At 33.3% G+C, this 19,625-nt stretch overlaps 1 pseudogene; it reads left to right on the plus strand.

The window, feature by feature from the left end:
• The first annotated feature begins 8,306 nt into the window (after positions 1–8,306).
• Positions 8,307–9,004, plus strand: LOC149572920 (small ribosomal subunit protein uS9-like; annotated as a pseudogene).
• Positions 9,005–19,625: the final 10,621 nt, after the last annotated feature.

The raw sequence follows: 19,625 nt of genomic DNA on the forward strand, positions 1-19,625 counted from the left end.
GCAAAAGTAGATGTTAAATAATATTGGCAAATGATTCCAAATAAACTATAGGAAAAAAGGAAATTATGTTTTATCATTCCCCATCTAATATTTGATCAAGTTCTATCATCATGAGCTGATATACATCATCTCAGAATGGGTAGAAGCATCTTTATTAAGGAAGCAAACCCTTGGTCCGACAAAAGATAAGAACTTATAAATTATAATGGAGAACGCCACCTTTAAAAGACATGTCAAATCACTTAATACTTAGAAGTATAGAGTACTTTTAAACATTAGAAAGTATGGAAATTACATACTTGTTCATTTATACAGTTTTATAAGCTGACTTCTAACCTTATGTGGAAATTAGTAGTGTTTTGGATGCAACTTCCAGTCTAATCTTGAAATCTAGAAAGCAAAAATGCAGCTATGGGGTAGAGTTTCCTTGTTTCTCATATTCTCAAAAGAGTATTTTGATTAAAATACTTGTATGTAAATTAAACGAGATGATGTAAACTGGGGTATGCCCCTTTTAATCTATACAATATAGGACTTCGGTACCAGTCAAGACTAGAGGTTTTCTTACTTTGTTCTTTCTTGCCAGTGCCTGTTTGAACAGAGAATCTATGTAATTTTTTATTTTTATTAAATTATAATGCAAGGCTTCGGTTGTTTACTGATAAAAAAAAAGGCATCAAGTCAACAACTCCTATCGCAACTATTGGAACGCGTTCAAGAATTGGGTCCTCTCCCCTATGATGATGTCACAAAGATGTTATTTGAATAAAACTGAAGAGAAGAGATTGGGCGCATCTGAATTCATGTCATTAATAAGACATGCAACATGACAACTTTTGCAGGTTGTAGTCCAACTAAGTAGTCTCACTAAACAGAGATGGTGTATTACAATAGCTTTCAAATCTGAAAATTTATGGCATTCATCATCGTATTTCACTTTTGTACAATATGTGACAATAGGTAAGAGAAAATTTATTCATGTATGGGATGTTTATGACCTAGAAACCATTTTCTTTTACATGGGAACTATTTTTTGATAGTTTTTTTTCCAATGTGAGACAACTTCTAGTTGCAAGAAAACTCAAAGGGAAAGCCTACCGAGCTAATTATTGTGCAATATTTAATGAAATTTGGTACAAGTTTTAAACTGATATTAATCACCAACTGACTTATAAATATAATTACAAGCTATGATGAGGGCGTTAATCCATTAATCTGTACATGATTCCTTGAGATAATAAAATAATTTGTCATACAAAATTCTCTCAATGGCATAACATCTAAGAATACATTGCACTACAACATATCTTACAAACATTATCAATCCAAAATACAAACCACATTCCTTGCAAAACCCTAAAATGTTCAAGTTTATTTATGCATTTAATACAACTCTTCAATAATGAGTATTAATTAAATCATATTAATGACAACAATATTACAAATGAGATCAACCATTCATTTAATTGATTCATAATATAATACAATTTGAGTATTGGAAAAGAACAATATCTAAACAAGATTTTACAATATATTCAAAATGCTACAACTCTAATACAAATATTTTTGCTTTCTTCTTTTCCAAATGTACATTTTAAATGTACAATATTGGTGTAGAGAATTGATTCAATGTAATAAAAGGACCCAACAAGGGTCTTGAAACTTCCATAAGATTCTAATAAGGTCTCATGTGACCTCCTTTCATAATAAAGTTTAATAACCCAACTTGTCATGTGTAAGGCATTATAGGGCATTTAGGTTAGGGAATGATTTATATCGTGCTTTTTTTTTATTTAATACTCACACGGGCATCGCAATTATGACGCGAATGTTAGTATTGTGACGACGTCGGAGACAATTGTCAAAAAAAAATCAAAATCATTACAAATTACATCGTCGTCACAATTTGACCCCAAATGTTGTAGTGTTCCTTGCAAGACGCATTCTATTGACAAATGTCTATTAATTAATTTCAATGACAAACCAACATGTTATATACATGGAAGGCTAGGCAGTAGTTTCATTTTGCCACAACTTGTTGGTTGTGTCAACTATTCATCCTTAGTGATATTCAAATTGAAGTGACCATGAATAAAACTTTTCTCAATGGACGTAGATTTATCATTGAATGCGAATTCACAACTTCTAAAATAAAAACTTATAAAATATTATTCACTTGTTTGTCTATGCTAATATATTTTCCAATACTCAAATCACTTGAACTTTTTGTACATGCAAAAGTACTGAAACCCAACATATTTTCATTTGCATTAAATACACAAATAATAACCATTGTGCAAAGAGGCATTGCTACTACTTGAGAATTTTAGAAAATGATAATAACTTCACTTATCATATATGGCACCTATTTTATGGCTCCTTGGTCTTTTTCTTATGAACATATTGAAAGAGATCCAATATCAAGCATTTGATGGATCTTTGATTTTTTGAGTTAAAACAAATGTAAGTATTAAAAATGACATAGTGTTGACTAGATATTTTAGTAAGCAAGTCAAAGAAAAATTGTTTCTCATCATCCACATAAATGGAATTGTATATTCTAAGAGAGACATCCTCCCATGTTTTTGAAATAAAAAGCAACCAAAACAAGGGGGTCGACCCTTACAAAAAAAGTTGGTAACCAGCACACTACCATCAAACACCTACAGAATTAACAAGATGCCACCCAGTCACATAGACAATATCAACCAAAAAGAATTAGTAATAAGAAAGCCAAACTATCAGAAGTCTACAATAAACTAACCAACTGAAGTTTAGGATCATATAACCAAACACAATAGCCTAAAACTACAGAGCTTAAACATACTATAAAGTTTCGAATAAAAATTGTTGGCTGAAATAGGCCAACCCAAGTCTTAGTAACAGCAGTAAACCAACAACTATGTTGTAGGATAAAACAAACAAAAACTAGGAACCTTAAGTCCCTTAAAAACATTCAATTTTTTTCTTTTTCTTTTTCTTTTCCTTTCCCGACCAGAAGGACCCAAGCCCAGTCATCAACAAGAAACTTGTAAAGGAGCTTATTGTCTTTCATGTCCATCCCTGAATCATCCTTCTCTTGTACCAACAATTGGAGGGTGGTAGCCGCTGCATGGATGACCTTTAGTGCAAATTTAGAGAAAGAATGGAATCCCTCCTCCAAGATTCTAACTCTTTTTCCAGTGGTGCAGTCGTTTCATTTCATTCCTCCTCTTTTTCATTCTCATCCTTATCAGCCTTTCCAGGTCCCTCATTAGTCTTTGTCAAATGGATTCCATCCTGCAAAACTTGAGGGTTAATAAAAACATTACATTTTTCTTTAACCAAGGAGGAAATAGTGATGGGGAAGTGTCTACTTTGTTACTGTCCTCACAAAAAATTATGGTTTGAAGGGTGAAACTAGCCGAAACATGAGTCTCATTGGTAATGTCTTTACTAGCCAATGTCAGGGTATTACCAGTAGATGCTTGGGAATTATCCACCGAGTTTTCACTTTTCTCTTTTTTCCCTTCCTCGTTATCTCTCTTAGAATCAGAGAGGTTTTCCTCCTCTAGCTCCCTTTCCTTGCTCTTAGATCTCTCCTCTTCCAACCTATATCTTTTGGATTTCTGCTTGTACCTAGCTTGGGATTTAGCCAGCCTTCTCGACCTTCTCCTAACCTTTCCCCCTCCCTCCTCTTCCAACTCCTCAATTTCCACGCAACAGGTTTTTCAACCTTAATTTTTTTACAACCCTTTTTTTCTATAGGCAACTCTGGTTTTTCCTTTTTCTTAACATCTCCATTGGGGCAGGGTTGTGGGGAGTGAATTTTGGTACCTATGCTGGTACTCGAGGGGGGGGGGGGGGGGGGGGGGGAATTTTGGTTTTGGTGCTAGTTATCAACCACTATAACCCTAGGGGGACAAAGGGCGAGATGGAACTTATAGAGCCTAAAAATCAGACTTTGGTGGATAATGGTAAAATTTAGACCCTTACCCCTTTTTTCCCTAACATCGTTAACCATAGCCTCTAGAGAATGTAAGAGAAAACACAAAATAGAAATGAAATCCCTTTTTCTTAAATGATTGAGTAGTAGAAAGTGATAGTAGTAGTAAACTCCAAACCTGCCTTCAAGTATAAGGTATTTCATAATCACCGAGCAGACGTTGTCCCATGGAGCCAGAAGCTTATCCCTTCTGAATCCTCCCCTATACCTCACTGGTTCTTCATTCTCCTCAAAGAAGTTACTCATACTAGCCTCGTCCACAATTTTTGTGACCTTCCACCATTTTTTGCCCTCATGGACAACCCAGTCGCCATTACAATCACTTCCTCATTAACTTGGAATATAATTCCATTTATTGTGACCTTGCGTTCATTTCAGTGGTTCACAAATTGGAGTGCAAAATTTTCATCATATCCCGCCATCACCTGCATATAGAGAAGAAATCCCCCCTCCTTCAACAGAAACCGGGTTGTCATTCTATCTTTAAAATTTTCAATCTCCAGTGGTTCCAGTCTATTTAGATCTCCACCCATCTCCTCCTCACTAGTTTTTGACCCTCCAACCTCAGCGATTCGCATTTGAATTTCCTTATGGTCAGGATTCTTGAAAAAATTGATCACCAAAATCACAACAATTCTACGATTAACCACCACCAGGGGTTTTAATCATCTCCCAAACCGATTTTCGAGTTGTTTCAAAATCCCAATCAAAATTATAATGGGATTCACACGTACTTAGCATTATTATTCTCACATCCCTGAATGCACTGACAGCCTTGGTACTAAGAACTTTCGTACTTTCGAATTGAAAGTAATTCAAATTTCACATTGTGTTACCATTATGGTGAAATAACTACCACCTCAAATCACCCCTATTTATTATCCAATCAGTACGGTACCATCTTATCAACTTTCCCTTAAAACTTTTCATCAAATTTAGCACATTTCATCTTCCTAGGTATAATGTTGCCAAAATTGGCACTGACCATTATTTGCAAAATCATGTTTAACTTTTGCTCCCCTCCTTTTCCTTACTGATCAAGGCCTTCATTTCCTCCTTTAAATTTTCTAAGTTTCTCCATCATGTCAATTTCCTTAATTTAAAACCCATGGTGGCAGTAGCATCTGCCACCCTATTTCCTTTTCTATAAATATGTTGTAATTGGACTTTCTCCATCCCATCTGCAATATGTCTTATATACATAATAACATTTAGGATATTCTAGCCAGGTTTAGAGACTCCCTTCACCAAATCAATGATTAATTTGGAATCCCCTTCTATGGTTATTTCCTTTATCTGCATTTCTTTTATCAATTGCAAGCCCCAAAGCAAAGCCATTATTTCAGCTAGATTATTACTTCCTCCTCCAACATTCCTAGAATATACTAGCAGCACATCTCCATTTCTATCTCTCAGCACACCACCCACCGCTCCTATACCCCCTTTTGTAGCACCATTGAAATTTAGCTTTAGCTGAGTTGAGGTTGGTGGTTCCCATTTTGTTTTCTATCTATTTAAGACTTTGGAGGTCATAAGATTTAAAGGTACTTCAATTTCTTTCTAGATTTTACATCAAGTTTTTCATGTTTTAGGTATAAAGAAGGTTATTGTTGAATAGATATCTACTTGTGTTAGCTGGCTAGATGAGGAGGGAAGAATCATCTTCAATCTTTAGATAATTTCTACAAACACACACAAAGAAGTTGAGGACCAGTGCAATCATAGATTAACTCAATTAGTGGAACAATTTGCTAATTGAAGGTGCCATAAGAGAAGAGGAAGTGTTTGCAAAAATATCCATAATTGATTAGCCTCAAGGAGAATAATCTTGTGAAGGAGTGGCACACAATTCCTCTAACTTGTGGTGTTGGTTTGGGTTTTTGGATTTATTTCACAGATGTGTATATCTATAGTACGATACAACATAGCATTACATAATCAACAAAACTTCATAATTACTTTTTACTATTTTACATAATTGGGTCTTAAAAAGTTGAAGATGACACCATGTTTGGGAGCTCAAGTTCTTGGATTTGGTTCATGGATCTCTATATTAATATCTATATTTAAAGTACGATACCATGCAGCCTTACATAATCAACATAATTTTAGAATTACCTTTTACATAGATAAGTTGTAAGAAGATAAAAGATGTTGCCATATTTGAGAGCTCGAGCTAGTGAATTGTAGCCACCATAAGTTGCTCTTGGATATCCATTTGGGAACTCATGCCCTAGCTCTGTTGGAGGCTAAAAACTCTTTGTTTGATTAGGATGGGTTTGGCTGTGACAAGGGTTATGGGTCGGACCAAGTCTTTGATGATTATCTTGGCTTTGTCAAGGGTTATGAGTCAGATCTATCGATTTTGATTATTTATGAGAATGAGGGGCTTCCTCTCTTGTTTCAGGTGGCTAAGACTGTCTGTTCATACAACATTCAATGCCCATGTGGGTTCTCTTGTTACAAAGAATGTTGTGGCTATTAACGAAGTGCCTCATTGTTTGACCATTGTCTATATTAACAGGTTCAGTAGGAGTTTCCTTTCATGCTTCTTGTTTTTTTTTTTGGGGGGAGGGGGAGGAGGAGAGGGAGGACAAAACCATGCCTACTACTATGGCATGTGATGTTCTTATTGGTTCTCTTGAGGATGAGTTGAATATGCCTCTAGTTGCTAGCTCTCCTTCTATTGGTGATGGTTCTATTGGCCCAATACAAGTGTACACGTTGGAGATGAGATGGATGTAACACTTCATCTTGTATTTCATGAAGGATTAATGTGTGGAATAAATTGTTTTCCAACTTAGTTTTTTGATGTTTGATTTATTATTAGGCTTATAAGATTAAAGATCATTTGAGACAAAAATGAACTTTTGATAAATTGAATTAGATTTACAATTAAGGTTAAAACCTTACGATATGGTTTAGGTTAAAGTTTTTGTAATGAACTATGATTATATTCCTATTCGAGAAGAGCGTACTCCATTGCACCCCATGGTGTAGTTTGCTAGTTTACAATTGATGGAGATTAAGATCTTAAACTATATGTAGATGACCAAGATTCAAGAAGAAATATTTACCAATATATTTACTAGAGGCGTAACCATTGCATGCAGTAACTATTTTTAATATTGACATCGGGTTTAGTGAATTCTTCTGCTTTGATACACAATAATTTGAATTTTGCACACTGCAAAGTAGATTCTAGGGTTTTCAAAGGCAGATGGGGAGAGATAAAATTTGGGTGAACCCACAATAATGGGTTTCACTTTAGTGGGACAAAGAAAAATGAAAAAAATTGCAAAATGAGAAATTGAGTTTACCATATGTTCGCACGAACACACTTATTGTGTTCGCGCAAAAAAAAATTTTAATCATGTTCGCGTGAACATATTTTGTATGTTCACACGAACATATGTGATAAATATGTTCGTGCAAACATGATTTGCATGTTTGCGCGAACATACATTCACGCAAACATGGTAAACGTGTTCGCGCGAACGCCATGTTCGCACGAACATGCAAAATCACAAAAATTTTAACTTTTTTTTTTTTTTTTGCTCTTTTGACTGTCATAATTGCAGGAGAATGATCTCCTACTGTAAAATAAAAAATGTCAAAATGTGCTGCTCAGAGCAAGCTTTCCAACGATTATAATTTTATTACATAATTTAATCATTAAGACTTTCAAATATGAGTTTAATTCATTATAAGTTCATTACCGATTGAACATCAACCGACTTTGACACCTCGAGAAAATTAGTAAATTAGGTCAAATTTTTTTTGAAAAATATGGAGGCACTGGCTTATTGAGATACTTTTCTATTCAAAAAAAAAAAAAAGATTTATGATAAATTGACTTCAAATTATCTGTGTCAAATGGAATGTATGTTTGAATTACAGTTCATGTCGCTTCAAAACTCCATAAACTATACAATATTCAACCAAAATAAATCAAACCAAATGCATCCTCTGATATTGATGTTACAAATCTAACATCGAAAGAATTACTTCATTATCATTTCTAGAAAAAAAGTTATGCGTGTCAAACGGACTGTCACTTTTTAAAATATTGAATTTTATTATGTACCACTTTTCGGAGGAGATTAAAAAAATTGACATAAATAAATTTTTTTTTTAGATTAAAAAATATAATTACAAAGTAGGAACAAAGTACTCAAAATCACTAGTTTATGTCATTTTGAAATTATTTATAATTTTGAAAATATAATCACTTGAACCTGACGTTTGTTGCAAAAATATTGATTTTAGTGTCAAAATTGGTCAAAAATTGGAACCCATTATTGTGGGATCACCTATGTTGAAGGGTTTTGAGAAACAGAGAGAGGAGATTCTTGATCGAGCAATGGTCGCAGTGGAGTCGGTGCAGTGCTTTGGTCGGAAGAAGACGGCGGTGGCGGTGACACATTGCAAGCGAGGGCGAGGATAGATAAAGATTAATGGCTGCCCGATTGAGCTGGTGGAGCCAGAGATCCTGCGCTATGAGGCCTTTGAGCCCATTCTGCTGCTCGGCCGCCAGCGTTTCAGCGGCGTCGACATGCGCATCAGAGTGAAGGGCGGCGGCCACACCTCGCAGATCTACGCCATACGGCAGAGGGTGGCGAAGGCACTGGTTGCCTTCTACCAGAAGTACGTGGACGAGTAGGCGAAGCAGGAGATTAAGGACATCCTCGTCCGCTATGATCGCACATTGCTCGTCGCCGACCCCCGCCGCTGTGAGCCCAAGTTCGGTGGTCGTGGTGCCTGTGCCCGTTTCCAGAAATCGTACCGTTAAATTGCTCGCGGTTTTTTTGATTTCGTCTTCCCGCTTTTGAAATAAGATCTGTACTTTCTTATTGACGGTTTTTGTCGACATACTGGAGCTGGGAGCTTGATGTTTCAGATGGTCCTAATATCCATTTGGATTCCGTGCTTTGTTTTGGTGTTGAAAACTTTTTATATGTTCTGATTTTTTTTTGAAAAATTATATTTATTTTCTTATAGAGAGATTCTGTTGCTGTATTGAACCTGGGGGCCTGAGGATCCTGTTCTTTGGTTTTGATTTTGTTATCTTTTAAAATGCTCAGAAGATTTTATGCGTTTTGTGGTTTAAATGTTGAACAGAAAGTATGGAAGAAATTGCATGTCCCCTATTTTGACACCAGTATTCATTTTTCTCTCTGTCCTATACCAGGCTCTTATTTATTCACTCAAGTAAATGATTCCGCAACATTTGGGAAAGACTATTGTTAATCTCTTGGAATAACTTTAGCGATCGTGAACCCTATTCGATTTTGTCATTTGCGCCAAGGTCAATTCTTCCACTGAGGGCAGTTCTCAACATTAAGTCTGTGTTATTATGAGGAGTTGAGAATATTGTTTAGTCTAGAAAATATCAGAGTTGCAAGTCATTTGGATCAGGCACTTTAGTCTAGAAAATATCAGAGTTACAAGTCATTTGGATTTTGCCATTTGCATCAAGGTCAATTCTTCCACTGAGGGCAGTTCTCAAGATTTAAGTCTGTGTTATTATGAGGAGTTGGCAATATTGTTGAGTCTAGAAAATATCAGAGTTGCAAGTCATTTGGATCAGGCACCTTAAAATAAGCTTGGTACGAAATCTCGGTTACCCACTTAATATTCAATATTACTAATTTTGAGAAAACAAAAACAGGATGGTGCTCATTCAGAATTGGAACTTTTCTTATAAGTTTTCACGAATCCTCAAGCACCAGTAGATGTTAAGCGTATTTCTAGCTTGCCAAACAATCAGATATTCTTGGACAAATTTGAGTTTTATTTCAACAATTTGGAGTATTCCTGATTGACATCTTGAAGTTTCAACTGTTTTTGTTCGAGAGCCTCATCTAAGAAAGCTCTACCTTCTCGAATAAACGAAACCCCAAAGCTTCCTGAACAGAATTGTCAGGTAGTACATCTGACTTCCCTATTCTTCCGTTTCAAAAAAGTTGAAGTCATGGAAGCCATTTCCTCCATCTCAGGGAAATTATTCACTAAATCATCTTGAACACATCACTGGGGTTTTCAACTTTTCCAGTCACCATTTCTGTATTAATACGATTCAGCAGTGTTGTCAGTGCTGAAGCCCATGTCTCTGCACAACTGGGGTCACCAGCATTACTGTCTTTGCAAATTGAACAAACGTGGTGGATTGCTTGTGCTTTCATTCATGGATCCAGCCGAATGCAACTCAATAACAGTTTTCCCTTACCTTCACCTTAAGAAATTACACCCATTTTTCAACAATGGAGAGTTTGGCAGCTTTTTGAGCACACGTGCCTTGGGCTCACTTTTTGGCTTTTACAGTGCATCTTTCTGCATCATATTTTCTTTTTCTATTGCTAGTGCTTTTCTTGTATGGTGTTTGTTTACTTCCGGAGAATGTTCTTGATTTTTGAATATAAAAGCAGCAAGAGGGTGCTGGCCCGTAGTACAGAAGGAACTAGAGTTTTAAAACAACTAGCACATTGATATCAACTAGCAGAAGGAATGTTCTTGATGTTATGATATAAAATCACCATTATTAATTGATGAATTCAATGAACAAGCAGATGATTTTAATTTGTAAACTATCTTCATCAACATCTGCTGGAGCCAACCTAGCCTTCCAAGCCTCTTCCAGCTCCAATTGGTTTCTACGATCTTCTCTGGATATTTTTATTGCCTGGCTCTGAAGCTTGAGAATCTATTTGAGAATACATGTACTGTTCCCTTCTCTGAAAGAGTCTTCTCAGCATGACTTGAACTACTTTTGTCTGCCTTTCCGTTATTTATATTTAATCGTTTATCAGTCAGAAGGCAGAACTATAGACATGACTTGTTAAGGGGTTATCATTGATCAAGTGGGATTGACTAGAGTCCACGTGGCAATGATTTTCTACAGTGGTATTTGTACATTGACAACCTTATGCTTCTCGTTGATTGGCACAATCCTGTCATCTCCTCTACATGTACTAGCAACCTCCACAGAACTCATGATAGAAAGAGTAGTCACAACAGCGTCAGATTTCCCAAATGGAGTGCTCGTGAACTTCATGCAATGAGATGTTTTTTCAAATTTCAAATAATGTAATTTTATTCTATAATTTAAATTCAAGAATCGCCAATGGACAATTTTTTGAAAAATTATTTCTTAGAATTCTAAAAATGTGTTTGTAATGATATTAACATATTAAACTTTGTTTCTCCGTCCGCAACTTCCCACAGTGATTCACTAAAAGTTCCTATTGTCTTCCCATATTGTATGAATTTTTCCTTTTGCAGTAGTTGGTGGTTTGTTGGCTGTGCTGCCAGACGATTAAGGTGCCCTTCCATTATGCTATCATGAAAGTTGATACACTTTTCTGAGGTTTTTCTTTTGGCCTAACTGTAGATATTGCTGGTAACAGAATTTTTGTCTGTCTTTATGCCTACCAGTTTTGCTTGAGAGTTTGTCAAGAATTTTAACAAATCTAACTTTTCCATGTTCTGCAGTAATTTCAGTGCATCGATCCAGGTGTCAGTCATTCTATCAAACACTTAACATACGTAGTATATTTTGGCATGGTTTGCATAAATGTCTAGCGTTTGCCATATTTAGGCTGGGAGTGGGAGGGATCTAGCAAAGCCATTGAGTCACTCTGCTTGCAATAGAGGCACTGATAAATTCCAGGGATTACTGACGTTTTTTCTTTTTGACATGCAAGAGGTGTGGCTCAGTTTGGGGCAGACGGGTTACTGATGGGAATCAAATGGTGCCCTTCATGGGGAGATTTGCAGGCCATGATGCAAGCTCTACAGTCGAGTTCTCAGGTTTGGTGAATCCCATGTGTGTTGTGTTGTGCCAAGAGATCTGTTGTAAAGGTTCTGTCTTTGGGGATAAGTGTAATTTTGATGCGGAGCGCACAGCAGAAGGGTGAATAAGCGCAAAATAATATTAAAACATGATACCTTGATCGGCAAACACTATCGATTCCAAACACAATCAGTCCCGTATTGTTATATATCACAGTTCATCATTTCACTATTAAATTCATCGATTCAAAAAACCTGATTCACTACACTGTGGAACTCTTCCTATTAAACATGAAATCGATATTAATCCATCAGTCATAAATCTACGAAGGTGGAATTTTCCAAACAATAATATCTCAAATACAATATAGTTCCACAGTTTCATCCAACTCACAGGTACGTAACCAGACAAGAGTTCAAAAACAGAGAATTACAAATGCAAAATGTGGAGAACCGAAAATTCTGACAGAAGATTCTATCACTTCTTTATTATTTTGTTTTCCATTACATTGTTTCTTCCTTGACCGAATGACAAAATATAATAAAAATTCCCCCAAAACTAATTTCTAACTACCCATAACTGACTCGCTCTAATTCCTCTAACGGTTCTTCATGACGGAAGAGTAAACATATTACTAACTCATTTATTAAATCAAAATACAAATGTCTCCCCAACCAATTACATCCATATTGACTTTGAAAAATTTATAATGTATGTAATGTTCGGAATCTATGAATTGTTTTGAATCTTGTGATGCCCCTGCATCAAATTTCGCTCTTGCAAATGGGGGGCACGTATTCTGTAGCCTTCAAATCACGCAGTCTGTATTGATAAAGCTCCAAACACATTTTACTTGATCAACACCACTCTGACATTATTACTGTTACTTGTACATAGTTTTGCCTTATCGTGCTGGATTTATTAGTCTTGGATTTTCCTTTGGAACTGAACCATGCTTCCCCTTTTCCCTTGGTCCATTTGTTCCAACTCATTATGTATAGATGTATGTAAGGCCCATGTCGTAAATAAGGCTTCAAAATAAAATCTGAAATTTGATTACTTGATCTCAGGTTAAAGAGAAGCTGAAGAAAGTGTTCGTTTATTTAATGAGAGTCAAACATGAACACTTAAATAATCAATTTATTTACTAATATATGTAATTACTTGGGATGAGTTCACCGTTGCTTTATGGATCATATATTCTCTTGTGTATTTTAAACTATTAGGTATTATTTTAATCATGTTAATTTCTTTTTAAAAAGGTAATCAACGAAGGGAAATAGAGAAGGTGAACTACTTATTAGTATTTTGTAGAGATAGGTCACTGTTTTTCACGAATCCTTTTAAAATATATATATTTTCTTTTTGAGGATTTTTATTTTAGTGGATTAAAATATGGATAAAGTGGCTCAAAACATACTATTGTGACTAGGGGAAACAATCCAGTAGCCGTCTAGGCTAACTCTGTGTACCTACAGTTTTAAATTTGTTGCTTTTTTCGGTGAACCTGCGTAGGTGAGTGAAGAGCTTAAAGCTAACTTTTTGGCTTTTTCGCATTTACAAAGCTCTTTGTAGAACTTGTAGAGTGTGAGGTGGTCTAAAAATGTCATTTTAAAACATTCATCTAATCCTTGCCACCAAGACTTCCCAATAGTCACTATAGTACTTTTTGCACAAATGGACCAATCAACAACCAAGAAACTAAAAATTGATAAACTATTAGTATGTGTGAGATTGGCTATTAAGTATCATTTTACAATGGTAATTAGGGAAAGGTAGGGGTAATTGGGAATTTGAATGTGGCGGCAATGCATACATCCAACTCATTTCCCTATATATTGTCACTTAAAATTTAATTTTTAAATTTTGATAATCATTTGCGAGTAGGCTATTTTGTGTGGGAATGCCCATCAAATTTCAATGTCAAACGTCAAGGAAGGGAAAAATTGTTGCCAAGAAAGATGTTGGTAAAATGCAAAGATGCCCATAAGAATTCATCGTCTTATGTTGGCGATTAGAAAAATGGTATTCGGTTGCATGCACATCAGGAAAATGATTGCCGACATTGAAAATGCATTAATCATCGTCTTACTATTCATCACAGATGACTACCATCACAAGAAATAGTATATATACTAGCACTTGTGCCATAGGAGGTGCAAAGGAATATCTGATAGGCAAATTTTATACCTATTTTAACTTTACTACCTTTATGTCCAATTGTGTAAAATTGAACAAATTATTTAGATAATTCCTACTGTGTGCATTATTTGCCCAAATCAAAGAGGTTTCTTGGCTCCTGTAGTCATGACATGAAAAATAGAGTTGACCAATAGATAGGTTACTCTACCACAAGCTCTGTCCAATCACTCAAGAAACAAGAAAAGGAAAGGTTAGGGTATCTCAACCTACTCAACTGATGACAATTCTAAAGAAAACTATCATGCACTATCTTGCTTCTCAAATTTTTAGGGAGCATCAAGTCCATTCTCCTTCATTATGACATTGAAGGATGTCTCTAAGACAAAGTCTTCTTGTATCCCTTGCCATTTTTCATAGTTGTATTGAGACAAGAGTGCTTTTCATTGTAAAGCTTCAACACTCTTTATTTTGTTCATAATAAACCTAATGATTGGAAGTGATACACTATTGGGTTAAAAAAACATTGATTTAGAGCATAACCCCAAATGTCTTTTCATGTTTTGTAGTTGCTCACTTGATGGTTTAATATTTTGGAAATTGTTGAATGAACCCTTCTCACACGTGGATATCCAATCTTGGACATAGAACTCCCCTTCATCCCAAAGGAGGTATGAAAACATTTTGATGACTACCTACCAGAATCTCTCCACATAATTGCAAACAAGTAGAGGCAATAAGAAGAAATAATCAAAGTAACAATATCAAGAAAATAATTATTATCGAAGTTGGCTCAAATAAACCAATTGTCTATCACAATCTACTTTTGATGTCAATCATAGAGATGCTAATGAAACATTTTGCATACAAAGTCATTAAACCTTGATCACAATCTACTTTAATGTCAATCATAGAGATGCTAATGAAACATTTTGCATACAAATTCATTAAATCTTGATCAAAAGACTCGAAAGGCAAGGAAAGTAAAGGTTCACACACCAAAAAAAAAACCATCCATGTAATAATTACTTATTGAAACTAAATTCAAAACAATTGCAAGAATCCTTAGAGGACTAATTCATACCTAAATCATACCATGCTATAAATGAAAAAAAACTTATAATCTAAAATACATGTATTTATTACAAGGTTGACAAAATATTTTGGGTTTATTCAAAGTGCCTTAAAACACAAACTCACAAATTTTAAATATCAATGTTTGAGACAACTGCTACATGACAATATTAGATAATTTCCTTTGTTTTATTTATTATTTTAGAGATTTACAAGTCTTATATTATTTATTCTATTTTTACTATTTTTATTTAATACCATAGATAATTTATATTGATTATTTTAATTATTAAAAAATCACATTTTTCTTTAGTTTTATATATATATATATATATATATATATATATATATATATATATATATATATAATACAAATTTGTTTTATTTCATACAAATCTATTTTATTTAGTATTCTAAAGATTTAGATATCTTATTATTGTTTATTTTAATTTTGATATTTTTATTTAATAAAAGATAGCTTATTTTTATTATTTTATTTATTAACAAACTGAGGAAAAAATTGTATATTGAGAAAATATTTATCTAAATTTTGATATAAAAAAATCTTAAATTTAAGTTTTCTAAAAAAAAAATCAGTAAGCGGTCGTAGCCATCATTAAATTTTATTAATTTAAAATTAAAAGTACAAGCTGTCCACCGTTCTGATAGGCATTGGTAGAAAAGAACAAGGAAAGAAAACCTCCAGTCTTGCCCGGGATTGAAGTCTTATATTATACATCAGTAAAAGGGGCAAACTCCAATTTATTACATCAAAATAGAGTAAAAAATAATATCTTTACGCCGAGAGGCGTTCTATACAATCACAACACAAATAACCAGCACGAGAATATGCCAAAAAAGATTTTTTGTCAATAAAAAAGAATTGGGAGTGGTTACAAACTTTCAAATTAAATATTAAAAAAAAATTCTTGAAATAATAGCTGGCCGAAATAATAGGAAGCAAATGGAGGCCAAAATAATAGGCCCGAAATAATAGGGCCCAAAAAAGTAGGGCCCGAAAAAATAGGGGCAAAATAATTTCAATATATATATTTTTTGTTAAATATAATTTTGCATGCACATTCATGCTTATTTTTTGCAGGGAGGGGGAATTTGAAACAAATTCGTGGAATGTGAAGAGATGTCTATTGGGGGATATGAGGAGCCTCTCAGACGTTATAAAACCAAGGCTCCTCATTTCATTTTCATTTTATGTTTTTGCAGGAAGCAAGAGGTGGAGGTTATTGGAGGATTAGATTGGAGTTTTTGAATAGGAGTAGATTGAAGTTTTGGAGTAACATTTTTGCAAGTGAGATTTCTATTTTTTATTTACATTTTCATTTAGATTTAGATGTAGATGTAAATTGAAATTCAAAATTAGTTATAATATTCTACTTTGATTTAGATTTCAATTTTAATTAATTTAATTTAGATTTAGAATTCTATTCATAACTATTTAGGCTTGCATTTAATAGTTTAGTCTTGCATGTTTGATTTAGATTTAGATTTGTATTCAAAATCTATTTGATTTATATATTTTTTAATACTTTTCATTTACATATTTTAAAAGTGCATACTTCAAATTAGTTTTATATTTGCATGTTTCATATTAATTTTAGATTTGCATATTTCAAAATAGTTTTGGTTTGTATGTTTTAGATTTGAATGTTTCACAATAGTTTTACGTTTGCATGTTTCTAAGTATTTATATTTTCATGTTTCAAAGCATAATTTTATCATTAATTTGGATGAGAATGCCACCATATCAATACAATTTACATTTTATTAATGTTAATGATTTATTTAAAGTAGATAAATCATATATTTAGTATACATTTTATCATTATCGAATTATAAAATAAAATAAAATTCTTGAAATAATAGCTAGCCAAAATAATATTAAGCCAAATGGATGCCGAAATAATAGGACCTGAAAAAATAAGACCAAAAAAATAGAACCCAAGAAAATAGGGTTGAAATAACTTAATTAAAATTTTAAATATAAAACATTTTCTTTTTGTTAAATATATTTTTGGATGCACATTCATGCTTATTTTTTGTGAGGAGTGGGGGAATTTAAAACAAATTTGTGGAATGTCAAAAGACATCTATTGAAGGATATGAGGGTTCTCTCATAAATTATAAAACAAAGTCTCCTCATTTCATTTTCATTTTGTGTTTTTGCAGGGAGGAAGAGATGAAGATTATTGGAGCAATTAGAGTATTTGAACATGAGTAGATTAAAGTTCCATATAGTTTAGCCTTGTATGTTTGATTTAGATTTAGGATTCAAAAACTATTTGATTTAGATATTTGATAATACATTTCTTTTGCAGATTTTTAATGTGCATGTTTCAATTTAGTTTTACATTAGTTTTAGATTTGCATATTTCAAAATACTTTTGGTTTCCATGCTTTAGATTTGTATGTTTCATAACAGTTTTATATTTGCATGTTTTAAAATATTTATATTTTTAATGTTTCATAATTAAATTTAATCGTTGATGTGGACAAGAAGGTGACCTTATCAATAAAATTTGTATTTTATTAAAGTTAGTGATTAACTTAAAATAAAAGAATCATATATTTAGTTTATATTTTGTCATTATTTAATTAGATTATATATGTGTTTTATTTAAATATTTTTCATACTATATATAGATTTTTATTAATATTTATGTTTGTAATGTTTGAAAAGTGGAAGATAATGCCACCATATTTCAGACATTACAATCTAACTATTTCATTTGAAATAGTTTTGATTTTTATTTATGTTATTTTGAACATTATTCATTTGAAAGAATTTATGTTAACTATTAATACTTTTTCATTATGATTATTTCCATACGTTGATTTTTGTTTATAAGTTTGCAGGTTACTATTTGAGTTATGGATACCTCAAATAGAGAATCAAACATTATTGGATACTAGAGCATACTTCAATGATCTCAAATGATTTCTTCGAGATTGAGTTTGACAAATGCCTACAAATAATTAAAGAGGTGCACACAACTATAATTAAAGTTGTAGAGAAGCAATATTTCCAATTGACTATGTTGAGGAAATGGAAGAAATGCATATGGAAGATGCATAAAAAATTATGTGTGACACATCTACAAAAGTGGATGGGTTTCCCTCAATGATGAAAGAAGTATTTCACAATCATTTTTCAAATAAAGGTCACAAAAGAATCCTAATCATTGAAGAATGTGACATGTATTTAGACCATCACAGATATATTTTTTGTATATAGTTCATTCTTGTCTCCGATTTCAAATTTTTACTTCTAATTAGTTGTATTGGCAATTTTATTTCCCCATTGTTCAATGTAACTTTCATGGAGAAGAGAACAAGACAAAATAAATTTATTGTTGTACGAAAAATTTCTTCAATGGATGTGGCTACTAAATATATTAATTAAGAAAGAAAATCATAAGTCTAAATAAATTCCTTAATGATAGGGAGATTTATTGATTACAATTCTTAATCATTGCAATAAAAATTGCATTAGCATTATTAAAAATTCAACAATATATAATGTTCTCACATCATCATGGAGAAATATTTTTCATAAAATTGACTCTTATATATTCTTTCACACTTTTAACATCATCTGAATTGTTGTGTTGGGACTTATAACTTCCCTTTCATGAATTAATTTTTCCACTATTCGAGTCATTTGTATAACATATATCCCAAATTTGACCATAGTTGTACTCCAAATACTCCAACACTACACCTAAATCTCATACTTCCCTTAACCCTATCCCTTATTTTAGTGTAACATTTAACCACTTATTAACCCTAACCATAACACCGAGTGTCATATAAATGAAATTGTAAACCTTGGATCCTAACTTTAACTCTTACTCTATATATGATTGTACTAATCATTTAGTAAATTATATACCTTAGCCTAACCCTATATGTACAAGTAACTAGAAATAATATTATATTTTTTATAAGTGATAATATGTATATACACACACCCAGAGAGAGAGAGAGAGAGAGAGAGAGAGAGCATACCTATACAAAAGAAGGAGCTCATATTATGTTTCTTATAGAGGCATATTTTGTGTAGAGAGAGAGAAAAAGAGATTATGAGGTGTATCTAGAGAGCAGAGAGAGAGAGAGAGAGAGAGAGAGAGAGAGAGAGAGAGAGATTAGGGGTGTATCTAGAGAGCATAAAGGGAGAGAGAGATTAGGAGGAGTATCTAGAAAGTAGGGTGGGAGAGATAAGTGGGTGTATCTAGAGATTAGAGAGACAGATTAGGGGGCATTACTAGAGACTACAAAGAGAGAGGGTATATTTAGATAGTGGGGGGAGATATTTAATGGGTGTAGTTAGAGAGAGAGAGAGGGAGAGAGAGAGAGGGGAGAGAGAGAGGGGGGGAGGGATTACATTATTGAAAAGGTTAATAACTTATATCACAATAGCACTAATCATGGGCACTATAATAGAACTAACCCATATTAAAATTTAACCTGTCAGTTATCCTAACACCAAGGTAAAGTGTAATAATAGCACTAACATCAGCTATAATATGATTAGTAACCCAAAAATTATCTTAACCACAATAATAACATAAATCCTAACTCTAACTCTAACTCTAACTAGATAATTCTAATTTTAAC

This window comes from Cupressus sempervirens, chromosome 2, assembly GCF_028749045.1.
Source record: "Cupressus sempervirens isolate cs-2001-9-10 chromosome 2, ASM2874904v1, whole genome shotgun sequence".
NCBI classification, from domain to species: domain Eukaryota; kingdom Viridiplantae; phylum Streptophyta; class Pinopsida; order Cupressales; family Cupressaceae; genus Cupressus; species Cupressus sempervirens.